The sequence below is a fragment of the Polypterus senegalus genome, chromosome 10, assembly GCF_016835505.1.
Source record: "Polypterus senegalus isolate Bchr_013 chromosome 10, ASM1683550v1, whole genome shotgun sequence".
NCBI lineage: Eukaryota > Metazoa > Chordata > Cladistia > Polypteriformes > Polypteridae > Polypterus > Polypterus senegalus.
In genome coordinates this window covers 99,087,283-99,104,187 of record NC_053163.1, presented here as the reverse complement: position 1 = coordinate 99,104,187, position 16,905 = coordinate 99,087,283, and positions in this window count along the sequence as shown.

Here is a 16,905-nt window from a genome sequence, read left to right as displayed (position 1 = left end):
GTTTCACCTCGGGGAACATGCTTTTTTATTTTTATTTTAAATTTTTTTTGAATTTAGAATGCACTTTAAATCTTTTCCGTTACATTTAGTAAAGCTATTCTTTGTTGTAAATTGGTCCATATTTCTTTCTTTTTTTATTCTCTTATACGTTAATAAGGATACAGTGTTATGCAGAGGTGTACTTATAACAATTTTATAGACGAATGATACTATTTATAGTCGCGGGAGGGCGAGATGTTTTCTTCTTCCTAGGGGGGCATGACAGAAAATAATTGAGAAGCACTGCTTTAACCCGACGTTGTGCAGTCAGAGGATTAACCCAGTAGCGGCGATTTTTCTCTCCCTACGCCGTATTACGAGTATTTTTAAAACAAGAAGATTAATATCTAACATAGCAAAATGGTCCATATTGAAAGGAGGCACCTCAAATAAAACGACAAGGGCTTTCATATCCAGTTCCCGACACTGCCTCCACAGGTTAACACACAAACTACAATTTGGGCGGCAGGCTGGCGTTAGACTGAGACAAACGAACGCCGGTGTAGAAGTCAATCGATCGCCACCACAAAATGCAACATAAACGTCTAGGACGTTCAGAGCAAGTTCGTTTATCCAAAAACTTAACGCCTGTGTGAACAAGGCCTAAGAGTGAAATGCTTAAGCCCTTCACCTATGGTTTTGCATGTGAGTTGATGGTTGCCGCTGAATTGTTCGGTTGTCGCTTTCAAGTGTACCGAAATGGCCAAATATTTTACACCTTTTGACAACTGCCAATGCTTCTTAAACATCTTAGATTCACAGGTGACGATTTCAGTAGTGGACACTTTGATGTTTATGAATGTTTAAACTCTCAAAAGCTGGATGTGAAGTTATCGATGAAACCAGTTGTATGCTTACAATGCTTGACAGATGCCGAATGTCACTTCAACACAAGTCCTGCAAATACTGTCGTAATTGAAACAAACCATGAAACTCAAACTAATTATGACAGCAGCAATCCAAGCTGTGAGATTTGAAACAAGATTACTGTTCACATGGCCAACTGTACGTTGCATGCTCAAGAGTAAGCTCAGCGCACAGCTTGGTCATATTACAACCGGAGGGCCGAACTGACAATGAGGTATACAAAGAGATCCTTAACAAATAATTATTGGTATATTTTCCCTCAGTTTAAAAAGGTTTAATTTTCTTCTTAATAAAAATTTTAAGGCACTACTTCGCCACTGCGTATTTTGCTAGTTCAAGAATATAACTGAAATAAAAGAAAGCAGGTTAGGGTAGGCTATTGCCTATTTCCAACAGGTTCCACAAATACTGTATATAATTCACCACTTAGTTGTAAAAATTCTCCTGGATCCTCTCTGTTGATGCCTTTGAGAATTTTTAATGTCTGAATTAGGTTGTCATGTAGCCTTCATTGATTGAGAATTAAGAAGTTTAACTCCTTGAGCCTGTCAAAATAGTGAATGTGCATTGTTGATTTGTACCTGCTGGTCACTTTTAATTGCCTATACCAGCTATTAACACTTCCATATAACTACCATGAGACTTATTTGCAGTGAAACAAGTTTCAAATTAGGCCTTCACCTACTTGTGTGTATCTTTTTCCCTCCTGCTCAATTAATACAGTGATTCAGCCTTGCACATCCTTCAGAGCCCCTGTTAATAGATGACTCACTATGATGAATTTATTAACATATATTCTCTATCATTCACAGATTAAATCTTCAAATAACAATTAACCCACTTTACGCAGCACCTCATGCTCTCTTCTACTTGCAGATTAAATGCTTGAATTGTAAACTGTGAATTTTGGGCACTCTCTCTGTCTTTCTCTAGCATGAACACTTCTTGGTCTGAACTTGAATTAACACTAGAATTACCAAAGCCTACGAAAAAACTCATAGTCCCAGCCCACCTTAAATCCCTTTGCACCTCTCCGTCAGCATCTTTTCTCTTGTAAACATGTTGATCAACACACGCACGTTGCTATCCCATCCCCTCACCAACCGCTGCAGCTCAATTTGCAAAGAAGGTTCTCAGTGCTCAGTGTTTATGTTGCAGTGAAGTGCTGCAGAAGAAATTTAATGTCAGTAAATGTAAAGTATTACACATAGGAAGTAAAAATATTAGGTTTGAATACACAATGGGTAGTCGGAAAATCGAGAGTACATCTTAACAGAAGAATTTAGGAGTCACATTGAACTCTAAGCTATCGACTTCCCCACAGTGTTCAGAAGCCATTAAGAAGGCTAACAGAATGTTAGGTTATATAGTACGGTGTGCGGAGTAAAAGTCCAAGGAAGTTGTGCTGAACCTTTAGAATGCACTGGTGAGGCCTCATCTTGAGTACTGTGTGCAGTTTTGTTCTACAGGTTACAAAAAGGACATAGCAGCGCTAAAAAAGGTCCAAAGAAGAGCGACTAGGTTGATTCCAGAGCTACAGGGGCTGAATTATGAGGAAAGATTAAAAGAGCTGAGCCTTTTCAGTTTAAGCAAAAGAAAATTAAGACGTGACATGAGTGAAATGTTTAAAATTATGAAGGGAATTATTACAGTGGATCGAGGCTGCTGTTTTAAAATAAGTTCATCAAGAACATGGGGACACCGTTGGAAACTTGTTAAGGGTAAATTTTGCACAGATATTAGGAAGTTTTTCTTTACACAAAGAACGATAGACACTTGGAATAAGCTACCAAGTAGTGAGGTAGACAGTAAGACCTTAGGGACTTTCAAAATCTGACTTGATGTTTTTTGGAAGAAATAAGTGGATAGGACTGGTAAGCTTTATTGGGCTGAATGGCCTGTTCTCATGCAGAGTGTTCTAATGTGGGAAGTGTGACAGTGGTTTAGGACTGTGATAGGAGTGATGGATGCATTCAATGTGGAGGTGGGATTACATTAGGGATATACTCTATGCCCTCTCCTATTTGCAGTGGTGATAGACAGGTTGACAGACGAGATTTGATAGGACTCCCCGTGGACTATTGTGACCTTGTGATGTGTAGCAAAAATAGGGAGCAGCTTAAGGAGACCCTGGAGAGGTGGAGATATGTTCTAGACAGGAAATGAATGAAGGTCAGTAAGAACAAGACAGAATACGTGTGTGTGAATGAGAGGGAAGTCAGAGGAATGACGAGGAATGATGAGGATGCAGGGAGTAGAATTGGTAAAGAGTTTAAATACTTGGGATCAACAGTACAGAGTAATGGGGATTGTGGAAGAGAGATGCAAAAGAGAGTACAGGCAGGGTTTAATGGGTGGAGAAGAGTGTCAGGAGTGATTTGTGACAAATGAGTATCAGCTAGAGTGAAAGGGAAGGTCTACAGGATGGTAGTGAGACCACCTATATTATATGAGCTGGAGACGGTGGCACTGACCAGAAAGCAGGAGACAGAGCAGGAGGTGGCAGAGTAAAAGATGCTAAGATTTGCATTGGGTGTGACAAGGATGGACAGGATTAGAAATGAGTACATTAGAGGGTCAGCTCAGGTTGGACAGTTTGGAGACAAAATCAGAGAGGTGAGATTGCATTGGTTTGGACATGTGCAGAGGAGAGATGTTGGGTATATTGGGAAAAGGATGTTAATGATAGGGCTGCCAGGCAAAAGGAAAACAGGAAGGCCTAAGAGAAGATTTATGGATGAGGTTAGAGAGGACATGCAGGTGATGGTGTAACAGAGCAAGTTGCAGAGGACAGGAAGATATGGAAGAAGATGATCCACTGTGGCAACCTCTAACGGGAGCAGCTGAAAGAAGAAGATGGTATGGATGCTGGCAAAGCATGGGGTCATACAACAGTAGAAAAAACGTACAGTTGTAGAAGTGACCAGAGAGAAGAAGAGTGCATGAGAGGAAAGACCAGAAAAAAGCAACATGTAGTGAAATTGTATTCTCTTTTGAATTTGGGGGAAAATCTTACTTTATTACAATCTTAATAAGGAAAATGAAAAGCTACTGTTTTGTCAAATATTCATGTAGCAAGCAGGAACTGAAACCTGGCTGCCAAATTAACATCTGCACTCCCTTTCCACTGTGCTATTTTAACTGGTTTGTTTATAAGCATGGAGTTGTGAAAGTAATCACTGAAAAAGTCAAAATCATGCAGTGGATGATGGAATAAGGTTATAAGAATACTATTTCTTGATCAACTGCTGAAATATTGTCTTCTAATATATGACAATTAAATAAAGCTGTAATGTTTTCCAAGTTGTACTGTAACACAAAATGGATTCCACCAGTTTGACACTTAAAGTCACGGATGTTTAATCTGAATTTATTGCACTTTGCTGTGCTTTTTGAACTATGAGAGATGTTGGTGATGGTTTGTTCTTGCGGCTTCTCAATGTGAATATCAGGAGTGTACACATAAATGAGGATTGGTGAAGCCTTTAATGAGGTAATGAAGAACATATTTTGTGTGTGGAATTGACTAAGCCTTGACTGGAAAACAAAGCATAATCAAATGAGACACAGAAAACCTAAAAAGGAGTGTCATGGAGTAATGACAAATATGGATGAGTTTTTTCTTTTTATTGTTTTGTTTAATTTTAAGCTAGAAATAGTTATTGATCACCTGTGGGAATTGAACTCAGAGGTGTTGGTTCACAGACGTGTATCCTATCCTACCACTTTCCCAGTTATACTGTACATTATACTGTATAATTAGAACAAAGAGCATTAGACCGAGGTGGAATGTAATAATGTAATGTAATGTCAATGTTTTTGGGAGTAGGTGGAGAGCACCATGTGTTTGTCAAGAAATAGTAAAGTTGTATCTGTGCCAAAAATTCACCATCAGTTTGTGGTGTAGTGGTTAGCATATCTGCCCTAAATTGAAAAGCAATGTGGTCAAATCCTGCCCACAAAGGAATTATATGTAATTATTTGTTTTGTATGTTGATGGGGTCCCAGTTTCTCAGGCATTACATAAAGGTAATTGGGAAGCAGGTACAAGGTGGCAGTATGAAAAGATTTCTTTTTGCACTTATGCGGTTTTGAAGTATTGAGAAATGATTCATGTTGCTTCTTATTGTTAGTATTGTAAGTGTACACGTCAATGTGGAATACTTAAGTTGTAAATGAGGGAATGAGAAACATTTTGTGTTTGTGGATGTGAATGAGCCTTGAGTATAAAATGAGGCATATAAAAGGTAAGTGTGCATCATGGAAAAGATGACAAGCAGTGGCAAGCAATAATGACAGGTATATGGAAATAATTCTTGATCATTAAAGGAAAAAGTATAGGTGATAAATGGGAATTGAATTGCAACATATTGGTTGAAAGACATGCATGCTAACCACTACACCACCAGTAAGTCTGGTCTACAGTTCTTCTCAGTTGACACTGTATATCAGACTGTATTCTTTAAACAAAGAGTAAGAGCTAGAGGTGAAAGGAAATAATGGAACTGTGCCTCATATGTGGATTGAGTTCTAAAACTCGCTTTTACTCTGTTTTGGAGGCAGGAGGAGGACATTGTTTGACTTAATAATAATTAAGAATAATTAGAAAAGTGTGCAAAGCTTCCAAAGAAACTGTGGTGTAGTGGTTAGCATAACTGCCCTAAAACAAAAACCTTTGGGGTCAAATCCTGGCCATGATGTATTTATTTTTATCATGATTGCATAATTATATTTTTTTCAGGTATTCCCCATTGTTATTTGGGGAGCAGCTACAAGGTGTCAGCATGAAAACATTTCAATATCCTGGTGACAAGAAAAATATAGAGTAATGTGCTCTGGATTAAAATCTGGATTTTCAATAGATGTAGTTGTGATTATGTGTCCATTCCTGTATGGTATGTTTCTTTAGTGGAACTGTAGCTGTGGGAGACATATGGAATATTCAGTTGGGGTTGCCACACTAAGACAGATGGTGTAGTGGTTAGTGGTAGTTGTTTGTTAGTAATTTATGTGATGTCACCCTACAGGTTCCTGAGTCGTGGAGGAGCAGTAAACTGAGGTAACCACACATATCAAATGCTTCTTTGTGAGAGTCCAAAAAGGATCATTTTATGCATTCCTCTGACATCATTAGACCCAGGTATCCTATGCAACAGCATGGAAAAAATAAAAAACTTTTTTTTCTGCATAGGTAAAATGTGCCACCTTGTTATGAATCCTGCAATTTTTTTGCATTGTCTGTGTGGTAATAAATGGTCAGTGCAAGTGCTTGGGTGACTAGTGTTACTCTTTGTGATCATTGGTGTTGATTGGAGAAATTCGCCAAAGTGTTTCTCACAGTAAATATGCCATGTTCACCAGTGACTTTGTTTGCAGAGTAATTTCCTGAAAATTCATTGTGTGGCCAGCTTAAACTCACTTTTATCTCCTAATACCCTTATTGTGATATAACAGCACTTTAGCAGCCAATGTTGATGTTGGATTAGACAGCCCCTTTAGTATCCTAATAATTGAGTAAATATAGGGTAGATATAGTGTAAAAATAGGAAAAATAATCTGAGAATCCTTAGAGTACACTAAAAATGACTGGAAAATTTGTAAAACACAAAACATGCAATCACGGGGCAACTGGAAATGTGTCGGTGTATTTGTGTCTTAAAGGTTGTTTCTTTTTGTATGGATTTGTATGTGAACTGTGTTGAATGTGTGTATTCCTACCCTATTAATAGTATTACCCAGGGTGTTGTCCAGTTGCTTAACCAGGAAGGAGTGAATACTCCACGTTTTAGTGTTGTGCCTATTTGGTAGTGGCAGCAGTGAGCGAGCAAGTCAATATGGGAAAACCAAACAAACTGAATGTTTGAGAGGGGTGAGTACCTGCTAACAAATCTGTTGAGGGTACAACTTAATGAAATCATTCTTCCTGCCCTCATGAACGTTTCCTCTTCTGAAGTTAAATTCTATCAATTTTATCTCTAGGGGTGTCTAGTGGCACAGTAGTTGACACTGAAGCCTCACAACGGTCCATTCTGAGCGCTGCACAAAGCATTTACATTAACACCATAATAATAAATATTAAAATAAAAATGACATTTGAGTTTAAGAGGTGGAATCTGCATGTTCACCCTTAGTGTTCAATGGTGAAATTTAGCAAAGCATTTTTCAAATGAATATGCAATATTTTCCGGAGGCCTTGTTCATTGAAGATATTCCTGGAAATGCATTGTGTGGCTGGGTTTAGGTGAACATTTTTTTCTAAGCGTTCTTGGTGTAGTTGATGGCAGTTGTGTTATGAGGATGCCTAGATGATGGGCCATTAGTGATGCCACAGATGCCACTTACTGTTGGTTTGGCAGTTATTGTGCTGGAGAATTGTGTGGTGGTTCTAGTGGTAAAAAGGTACAATTGCACACCTCAATATTGAAATGTGTTCAAGCTCATTATTATTTTTATAATAGTACATAAAGCATTTTTTTGTCACTAAATATGATCTATTTTGTAATTGAGGATTTGCCTGTAAAACTGAAGATCTCATTCCAAAATATTGAAGCGTGGTCTGGTACAGGCAGACATGACTTTCATACAGATGGCTCTGGTTCCATAAAATGCATAGCAAATCACATTGATTTTAAGAGCCCTGTTGGATTGTGTTTGGTCTGCCCATTTCTTGAAAATCCTTGAGGAACCTTAGACTGTCCTTAAGAAATATTGTTACAGTCATGGAAAATTCCAGAAGAAGTGACGTGGAGTAATTTTCTATTTACGAAAAATTTGTCAGTCGTGGATGGGAAGTGAACTTACACTTCCTAGTTGAAAGGCATGAACCCTACCCACTACACTACCATCCCTGGCACAGGTTACTGTCTCAGTTGATCCTGTGGTATTTGAACAAAGAACAAGAAGAGACTGAGGTGGACACTAATTGTTGAACTTTACCTCATATTTGTGTTAAGTTGTTAATCCACCCTCTTTCAGTCTGTTTGAAGGCAGATGGAGGCTTTTCTGTGTTTGACAAAAAATTGAAATGTGTGAAATATCCTAAACCAAGCCAGCATTGAGATATAATGTAGTGGGTAGAATACCTGCCCATAAAGTAGTGGTAATGGGGTCAATTCCCTGCCATAATGTTAAAACATGTTTTGTTTAAGAAGTTTTCATGATTGTCTATATTACAAGTGAGTAAGGCCATGTTCAATCAGGAATTGCATATTGTTATTTGTGGAGCAGGTATGAAGTTTCATCATATCATTGTAATCTTTTGGACACTAGGTAAATAAGGACTACATTTGTATCACTTGGATTTTCAATAGAATCTCTGTGATCCTGGACTGTTATTAAAATGTGATATGAAAACTGTGACATGTATTGTGTGCTTTGATGTGTGGTGTGCTTCTCTTCAAATTACATTAAATATACTTAATAGATATGGAGAAATAGTGAAAAATGATGGTGTCCAGATCAGGTGGTGTCGAGGGAAGTGGTCATTGATTCTCAGTGATTCATGCAATCTCATCCCATAGGTTCAAGTCCAGAAGGAGTCACCCCTTGGTCTGGAAGAGCAGCGGAGGGTAAGCAGAGACAAGAGACTCACTCCACAGTTGTGTTTGACAGTGAAAGTCTTTTTTAATTAGGTTATACCATCAGAGTATGCATATATATGGGACAAATCCACATAATGGATGAAGTAAACATTCTTGTCAATGTAAGTTTTCATGGGACTAATGGCAAACGGGCACTAAACGGTGCATAACTTTTAATTTAAAATGTGTTTCCTTTTTATGTAAATTGCACATATATTTTTTCTTTATTTCCTGAATATCTCTGCATGGCTGTAGCTGTTTCCTAAACTGTTTGTTTGGATGTTGCAGTTGTTCTTATTTGCACACTCACAGGTACTGCATATTGGCACACAATTGTCAATAGTTACAGCTCAGTGGTCTGTTTCCTAAGCCAGTGGCACAAAACCCTTAACGCACATCCAGCAGTTTGCTCTCTGCACTAATCCCTTAAACACTTCCTGCTCAACACATCATGTAGTGTTCAATTTCTAAGCACAGATTTCATGATCAACTCTCATATTATATTTTCATAATGCTAAGTTAGATAATGCTAACATTTGGAAAATCAGTAAACTTGGCACAGAGCTCCACTGAGTAAACACTGCAGAACTTTTCTCCATATTTCTATACCAATGATATCCAATTTGAAAATTGTATCATATTTACAGTTAGAGGCATTAGTCTGAATTAAAGCAAAAAATATTTTAAGGTGACAACAGGAGGGACTGAACCCATGACCTCCAGGCTTACAACGTATATATCCAAATATTGACGGTGATGTGACTACTAAGCTACCACTAGCGCACTCCTCACTATAGATTGTACCATCAGAGTATGCATTCATATACAGTTAAGTCCATAAATATTTGGACAGAGACAATTTTTTTCTAATTTTGGTTTTGTACATTACCACAATGAATTTTAAATGAAACAACTCAGATGCAGTTGAAGTGCAGACTTTCAGCTTTAATTCAGTGGTTGAACAAAAAGATTGCATAAAAATATGAGGCAACTAAAGCATTTTTTTAACACAATCCCTTCATTTCAGGGGCTCAAAGTAATTGGACAATTGACTCAAAGGCTATTTCATGGGCAGGTGTGGGCAAGTCTGTCGTTATGTCATTATCAGTTAAGCAGATAAAAGGCCTGGAGTTGATTTGAGGTGTGGTGCTTGCATGTGAAAGATTTTGCTGTGAACAGACAACATGCGGTCAAAGGAGCTCTCAATGCAGGTGAAAGAAGCCATCCTTAAGCTGCGAAAACAGAAAAAACCCATCCGAGAAATTGTTACAATATTACGAGTTGCAAGATCTACAGTTTGGTACATCCTGAGAAAGAAAGCAAGCACTGGTAAACTCAGCAACACAAAAAGACCTGGGGCCTCATGTATAACGCCGTGCGTAGAACTCGCACTACAACATGGCGTAAGCACAAAAGCCGAAATGTGCTTACGCACAGAAAAATCCAGATGCAGGAATCTGTGCGTACTCCAACTTCCACGTTCTTCCGCTACATAAATCCCGATCAGTGTGAAAACTAACGCTCGTGCACGCGCATTTTGTAACGGCCCAAATCCTCCCAGAATTACGCCTATTTGAATATGCAAATCAATATAAATCGCCCTTAAGCGCAGCCTTCTGTGAAAAGACAATGGGAAAAGCACGTGGAAAATATAAGAATTTCAGCGAATACCAAGTGGAGGCAAAGGAAAAACATACTATTTGTTCAAATAAACCGTGGTATAATCAACAAAATGAAGTTGATCGAGTGACATAGCGTGTTGGAGAAACTTGAAAGCTCACATTAACAAAATCGCACAATGCCGGAAATAAAAAGAAGTCACATATCAAAGTTGCCGTGAAAAGAAGAGTTGTAAGCCCACTGTCTGAGTGTCATATGAAAGCTTATTAGGGTACAGAGAAAAAAGGCACACTGTGGGGAAAAAGCACGAAATGTCAACTTTAATCTCGAATTTTCCACTTTAATCACGTAGTTTATTTTGTCATTTAGTAGAACATTATAAACTTCATCTTAAAATCGTTTAATTAACCAGTTTCTCAAAATTACATCGTAATTAAAGTAGCACGTTAAATGCTTTGTTTTGTATTTGATCTTCTACTGTATGTGATCTATGTGTGTGAATCACTACTTGCTTCTTAAACTGGCTCTCTTCCTCCAACTGGACACAGAGTCCATTACATTAGTGATATTACAGCTCTCTGAATAACTAAAATACTGAGATGTATACGTGATGTCATTTTCATGATGATAGGAGCTAAAGCATGTGTTTCATGAGCCTCGTGCTCATGACAAGCATTTATCTTTTGTCGAAATTTGTCGCTGCGTTTTTAGCTGTGTTGTTATTTTCTCTTTCTGTTTTATATTCAATATATATTGGCGTGCGCCCAAGAGTCCTTGCTTTTCTTTCCCCAAGTAACCGATCGCCACACAATCAGCTCTGTAATAGAAGTTAAGCCATCTGTAAGCTTAGCGCCGATTCTTCAAAACGTTTAAAGAACATTGAAATATCTTCGTAGTACATGTTTAATTATTCTATCCTTCACGACACTCCCAGTGAAGAATATAGATTATTTAAATGAAGTTAAAGTTTTATCTGTATAATTTAACAAACATATTTTGCTGCATTTCACCTTAAAAATGATATCGTCATCATATGTAAATACGTGCTTTATAAAGTGGCTCAGGTTGTGAGATATTATAACTATAGTGCAAGTTTACAGTGGGGTGATTGTACTTATAAGTACAAACCGTTCTACAAGGAGCAATTGATTGAATGCATTTAAAGTTCTTGGGATTAAACTGTTTCTGAAACGCGAGGTCCGTACAGGAAAGGCTTTAAAACATTTTGCAGTGGCTGAGGTAGCGTGTCCTTAAAGCTGTATACCGATAATTCTCTTTCCGATCAGCTGCTGCTGTGATTCACACTCAGATACAGTGGTATAAATAGTCCCAGTCGTACAGTGAGAGTAATATGGAAAAAGATGATCCGCTGTGGCAACTCCTAACGGGAGGAGCCGAAAGAAGAAGAAGAAGAAGAAGAAGTGAGAGTAAAAACGCTAAAGCAGTTATGGTATTTGGAATACTATGGCTGTTCCCTGGACCATTATATTGTTACGAGTTAATTACAATCAGATGTATTACACTAATAAACAATATGCGGTTAGTTTCTGTGTATTTATAAAGCCGCGTCATGAAAATAATGAGTAATCACACAGGAACAGTAGCATTGCTTTGATGCTGGGCACCGCCAGTCTGCAAAACCGAGCGGAGAACTTGCATACGACAAGACATGAGGTACCGTGGAAAAGTGCGTGGCTTTACGCCAAGTGTAGGTTTTATACATCGCGATTTGAACGTGAAAAAGTTCTTACGCAACATTTCTTTGCGTACGCACCGTTTATACATGAGGCCCCTGGACGTCCACAAAAGACAACAGTGGTGGATGATCACAGAATCATTTCCATGGTGAAGAGAAACCCCTTCACAACAGCCAGCCAAGTGAACAACACTCTCCAAGGGGTAGGCGTATCGATATCCAAGTCCATCATAAAGAGAGGACTACATAAAAGTACAGTGCATCCGGAAATTATTCACAGAGCATCACTTTTTCCACATTTTGTTATGTTACAGCCTTATTCCAAAATGGATTAAATTCATTTTTTTCCTCAGAATTCTACACACAACACCCCATAATGACAACGTGAAAAGCGTTTACTTGAGATTTTTGCAAATTTGTTAAAAATAAAAAAATGAAGAAAGCACATGTACATAAGTATTCACAGCCTTGGCCATGAAGCTCAAAATTGAGCTCAGGTGCAATCCTGTTACCCCTGATCATCCTTGAGATGTTTCTGCAGCTTAATTGGAGTCCACCTGTGGTAAATTCAATTGATTGGACATGATTTGGAAAGGCACACACCTGTCTATATAAGGTCCCACAGTTGACAGTTCATGTCAGAACACAAACCAAGCATGGTCAAAGGAATTGTCAGTAGATCTCTGAGACAGGATTGTCTCGAGGCACAAATCTGGGGAAGGTTACAGAAAAATTTCTCCTGCTTTGAAGGTCCCAATGCGCACAGTGGCCTCCATCATCCGTAAGTGGAAGAAGTTCGAAACCACCATGACTCTTCTTAGAGCTGGCCGGCCATCTAAACTGAGCAATCAAGGGAGAAGGGCCTTAGTCAGGGAGGTGACCAAGAACCTAATGGTCACTCTGTCAGACCTCCAGAGGTCCTCTGTGGAGAGAGGAGAATCTTCCAGAAGGACAACCATCTCTGCAGCAATCCACCAATCAGGCCTATATGGTAGAGTGGCCAGACGGAAGCCACTACTTAGTAAATGGCACATGGCAGCCCGCCTAGAATTTGCCAAAAGGCACCTGAAGGATTCTCAGACCATGAGAAACAAAATTTTCTGGTCTGATGAGAAAAGATTAAACTCTTTGGTGTGAATGCCAGGCGTCATGTTTGGAGGAAACCAGGCACTGCTCATCACCAGGCCAATACCATCCCTACAGTGAATCATGGTGGTGGCAGCATGCTGTGAGGATGTTTTTCAGTGGCAGGAACTGGGGGACTAGTCAGGATAAAGGGAAAGATGACTGCAGCAATGTACAGAGACATCCTGGATGAAAACTTGCTCCAGAGCGCTCTAGACCTCAGACCGGGGTGACGGGTTATCTTTCAGCAGGACAACGACCCTAAGCACACAGCCAAGATATCAAAGGTGTGGCTTCAGGACAACTCTGTGAATGTCATTGAGTGGCCCAGCCAGAGCCCAGACTGGAATCCGATTGAACATCTCTGGAGAGATCTTAGAATGGCTGTGCATCAACGCTTCCCATCCAACCTGATGGAGCTTGAAAGGTGCTGCAAAGAGGAATGGGCGAAACTGGCCAAGGATAGGTGTGCCAAGCATGTGGCATCATATTCAAAAAGACTTGAGGCTGTAATTGCTGCCAAAGGTGCATCGACAAAGTATTGAGCAAAGGCTGTGAATACTTATGTGATTTCTCAGTTTTTTTATTTTTAATAAATTTGCAAAAACCTCAAGCAAACTTTTTTCATGTTGTCATTATGGGGTGTTGTGTGTAGAATTCTGAGGAAAAAAATAATTTAATCCATTTTGGAATAAGGCTGTAACATAACAAAATGTGGAAAAAGTGATGCGCTGTGACTACTTTCCGGATGCACTGTAAATACAGAGGGTGCACTGCAAGGTGCAAGCTACTCATACACCTCAAGAATAGAAAGGCTAGATTCGACTTTGCTAAAGAACATCTAAAAAAGCCAGCAAAGTTCTGGAAAAACATTCTTTGGACAGATGAAACCAAGATCAACCTCTACTAGAATGATGGCAAGAAAAAAGTATGGAGAAGGCATGGAACAGCTCATTATCCAAAGCATACCACATCATCTGTAAAACATGGTGGAGGCAGTGTGATGGCTTGAGTGTGCATGGCTGCCAGTGGCACTGGGACACTAGTGTTTATTGATGATGTGACACAGGAAAGAAGCAGCTGAATGAATTCTGAGGTGTTCAGAGACATACTGTCTGCTCAAATCCAGCTAGATGCAGTCAAATTGATTGGGCGGCGTTTCATGATACAGATGGACAATGACCCAAAACATAGAGCCAAAGCAACCCAGGAGTTTATTAAAGCAAAGAAGTGGAAAATTCTTGAATGGCCAAGTCAGTCACCTGATCTTAACCCAATTGAGCATGCATTTCACTTTTTGAAGACTAAACTTCGGACAGAAAGGCCCACAAACAACCAACAACTGAAAGCCACTGCAGTAAAGGCCTGGCTGAGCATTAAAAAGGAGGGAACCCAGTATCTGGTGATGTCCATGAGTTCAAGACTTCAGGCTGTCATTGCCAGCAAAGGGTTTTCCACCAAGTATTAGAGATGAACATTTTATTACCAGTTATTTAATTTGTCCAAATACTTTTGAGCCCCTGAAATAAAGGGATTGTGTTAAAAAAATGCTTTAGTTACCTCACATTTTTATGCAATCTTTTTGTTCAACCCATTGAATTAATGCTGGAAAACCATGAAAGAGGGAGAGGCATCCTGTCTTTGCTCCTGACAAACAGATTGCAATAGTAAGTATGGTACTGGCCAACAATGCCACTGGACAGTGAAATAGCAAAATGGATTGCAGTGTTTATCATTCATCCTATCAGTGTGTACAGTAGTTGATGTTTAGGACAAGCTATTCATGTGATAGTTTGCATGTACAGTTCTGATGCAAAAACAACTTTTTTTTCGAAGAGAATGGTTTTGAATGCAGTGTGTTTTGGGTTGGGTGAGTGTTTGTGGCTATTGTGTATAGAGTTTGTATAAGATGAGCTGTAGTTTCATAAAATACATGTAAAAAGTGAAAAAGAACTGTAAATGAATGTGGATCGAGCTACAGTGCGGAATAATGCATAGAGCCACTGTACTGTATGTATTATCACACACATGCATTTCATCCTGGAAACTTTATCAATTCAAGTGCAAGTCTGAGCTTTTTAAATATTGAGAAAACATAATAACATAAATTTAATAGACCCTGTTTGGTGACTACTGTCTTCCATCTTCTATCGGCTCAAGAGGTTTCTAGTTGATAGAACTCTTAGAGATGTTATAGAGAATGTGCTTCTTTAGCCTCTCACTTTGAATAGCAAGAGTTTAAATATAAATGTTGAATATTTAAGTCTTTAGTGAAATAATTAGAGTCACTTAGTTGTTGACTCAAGTAAAGCATATATAGCAAAGTGTGCATCACTGAAAACCTGACGAGCGGTAGCGTACAATATTAACAACTATATAAACTTTTTTGTTTATTTTTTTAGAGAAAATTTTTAAGGTCATAAATGGGAATTGAACTCGGGCCTCTTACTTGATGGGCATATATGCTATCCACTATTCTACCTCGAAACATGGTCAGTAGGTCTTTCTTAGTTGATACTGTACATTATACTATATGATTGGAACAAGATCAAGAGATTGAGGTGGAAGATCAATGTAGAAGTGGATCTGTTGTGGAATAACTTCAGAAACTGTGGTGTAGTGATTAGGAAATCTGGCCATTAAATGAAAAGCAAAGGGTTCAATTCATGTCAAAGATAGTAAGGTTTTTTTTTAATAATTTTCTTTATTTGTATTGTAGGAACCTGTTGTACTTTAAAACAAAGTATAAGGTGGAAGTAGGAAAACAATCTGTTTTGCACCCATCTTCTTTCTGAAGTGTGAGTGCTGTTATTGAGACTGTGTTTGTAGCCTCTCACTTTGAATAGGAAGAGTTTAGATATAAATGTTGAAAATGTAAGTCTTAAGGGAAATAATTAGAATTACTTTGTTGTTGACACAAGTGAAGCATATGCAGCAAAGTGTGCATCATTGAAAACCTGACAAGCAGCAGTGTGCAATATTAAACAATATATAATTTTATTTTTCTTAGAGGAAACATTTATGGTCATAAACGAGAACTGAACTCAGGATTCTTGGTCTTTCTCAGTTGATACTGTATATCATATTGTATGATTTGAACAAGATCTAGGAATTGAGGTGGATGATAAATGTAGAAGTGGAACTCATATGTGGAATAACTACAAACTATGGTATAATTTTATTTTGGCCAGTGTATAGCTCTGAAGAAATATAAAGATGTGATATTAAAAAAAAAATAGCAAGAAGTGGTGTTGTAATGGTTAGCATATCTGCCCATAAAGGAGAAGTTGTGGGTTCAGTTCCTGGGCATGATGTATTTATATTCTATTCTATTTTTGAAGTATCTATCAAATTCTATAGTAAATTTGTATTGTTCTTTGTTATCAATAATTGCCTATTATTCTAGTGTGAGCATCTAAAAGGTGTTTGTTTGGGGAAAAATAGAAATGCCAAGAGACAATGTAATATATTGAGGTGTATATTAACATTGTAATGTAATCAAGGTTTGGGTGTGATCCTAGAATGTGTCCATGATGTACAGTGTACTTGTGCTGAAATTTACAGTACGGTACAGTGAGTGATCTGTTGAAAAACTGAAAAATCATTTGGGCTTGCAAGAACAGCTCTGATGGTTTAGAGGTAAGTGCAAGATGTGTCTCAATCAATCATGTAATCTCATTGTACAGGTTCAAATCCAGGAGGAGGCAGTTCCTGAAACATGGAGGTTGTGCTGGAGGAGACTGAGTCAGAGTAAGTAGGTATGTTCCCTACCAGTGAATATTGTGGACAATGAAGGTAAATGAACACACACTACAATAGATCTGTTAAGGTCAACATGAACACAGGCATTAAACCAGTCTATCTGTGCAGCTTGTTTACTTTATTTGAACAAATGTGTTTATTTTAAACTAAATACTATTAAAGTGTTTCATTTTCCTGTTAATTTTAAGATAACTTTATTTGTGTACATAATAAATA